The sequence below is a fragment of the Diabrotica undecimpunctata genome, unplaced genomic scaffold (assembly GCF_040954645.1).
Source record: "Diabrotica undecimpunctata isolate CICGRU unplaced genomic scaffold, icDiaUnde3 ctg00000689.1, whole genome shotgun sequence".
Lineage (NCBI taxonomy): Eukaryota > Metazoa > Arthropoda > Insecta > Coleoptera > Chrysomelidae > Diabrotica > Diabrotica undecimpunctata.
In genome coordinates, this window is record NW_027311960.1 from 154,185 (window position 1) to 156,351 (window position 2,167).

The following is a 2,167-nucleotide window of genomic DNA, read 5'->3' on the forward strand; positions in this document are numbered from 1 at the left end:
AATTCAATAATCGGGCATATTGGCGTCAATTTCGGTCCTAGAGTCAAACCGGTGCACTTTTCCTACATAAAATTTGCTACTTGTTCTTCTCAAGTGCTCAGATCTTTTCTACATCTTACGGTTCGTGAGAAAAAATTCCAATTGGAGGTCTACATGTCTTGCAAATTTCGTGAAAATAAAAACTTTGTATTTCGTTCCAAATTTAATTTATTTCGATTAAGCCTGACGTACTGATTCAAAAAAGATATACATACCCCTATGAGAAAATGCACCGTTTGGCCGGAAAATGGAAAAAACTAAAAATTTTTAATTCGATTTTTCCATTATTTTTGCCAAACTGTGGGTAGGGGATAGAAAAAAAACACATATTTGGAATAAGTTAGACCTAGTGTATATATTAACATTAAAAAAACAATTTCCTAAAATTGGAATTTGCCCAAAAATGTTTAAAGGGGGTACCCTTGGATTTTTTTCAAAATTCAATAATCGGGCATATTGGCGTCAATTTCGGTCCTAGAGTCAAACCGGTGCACTTTTCCTACATAAAATTTGCTACTTGTTCTTCTCAAGTGCTCAGATCTTTTCTACATCTTACGGTTCGTGAGAAAAAATTCCAATTGGAGGTCTACACTACATGTCTTGCAAATTTCGTGAAAATAAAAACTTTGTATTTCGTTCCAAATTTAATTTATTTCGATTAAGCCTGACGTACTGATTCAAAAAAGATATACATACCCCCATGAGAAAATGCACCGTTTGGCCGGAAAATGGAAAAAACTGAAAATTTTTAATTCGATTTTTCCATTATTTTTGCCAAACTGTGGGTAGGGGATAGAAAAAAAACACATATTTGGAATAAGGTAGACCTAGTGTATATATTAACATTAAAAAAACAATTTCCTAAAAAATGTTTAAAGGGGGTACCCTTGGATTTTTTTCAAAATTCAATAATCGGGCATATTGGCGTCAATTTCGGTCCTAGAGTCAAACCGGTGCACTTTTCCTACATAAAATTTGCTACTTGTTCTTCTCAAGTGCTCAGATCTTTTCTACGTCTTACGGTTCGTGAGAAAAAATTCCAATTGGAGGTCTACATGTCTTGCAAATTTCGTGAAAATAAAAACTTTGTATTTCGTTCCAAATTTAATTTATTTCGATTAGGCCTGACGTACTGATTCAAAAAAGATATACATACCCCTATGAGAAAATGCACCGTTTGGCCGGAAAATGGAAAAAACTGAAAATTTTTAATTCGATTTTTCCATTATTTTTGCCAAACTGTGGGTAGGGGATAGAAAAAAAACACATATTTGGAATAAGGTAGACCTAGTGTATATATTAACATTAAAAAAACAATTTCCTAAAATTGGAATTTGCCCAAAAATGTTTAAAGGGGGTACCCTTGGATTTTTTTCAAAATTCAATAATCGGGCATATTGGCGTCAATTTCGGTCCTAGAGTCAAACCGGTGCACTTTTCCTACATAAAATTTGCTACTTGTTCTTCTCAAGTGCTCAGATCTTTTCTACGTCTTACGGTTCGTGAGAAAAAATTCCAATTGGAGGTCTACATGTCTTGCAAATTTCGTGAAAATAAAAACTTTGTATTTCGTTCCAAATTTAATTTATTTCGATTAAGCCTGACGTACTGATTCAAAAAAGATATACATACCCCTATGAGAAAATGCACCGTTTGGCCGGAAAATGGAAAAAACTGAAAATTTTTAATTCGATAAATTTCGTGAAAATAAAAACTTTGTATTTCGTTCCAAATTTAATTTATTTCGATTAAGCCTGACGTACTGATTCAAAAAAGATATACATACCCCTATGAGAAAATGCACCGTTTGGCCGAAAAATGGAAAAAACTGAAAATTTTTAATTCGATAAATTTCGTGAAAATAAAAACTTTGTATTTCGTTCCAAATTTAATTTATTTCGATTAAGACTGACGTACTGATTCAAAAAAGATATACATACCCCTATGAGAAAATGCACCGTTTGGCCGGAAAATGGAAAAAACTGAAAATTTTTAATTCGATTTTTCCATTATTTTTGCCAAACTGTGGGTAGGGGATAGAAAAAAAACACATATTTGGAATAAGGTAGACCTAGTGTATATATTAACATTAAAAAAACAATTTCCTAAAATTGGAATTTGCCCAAAA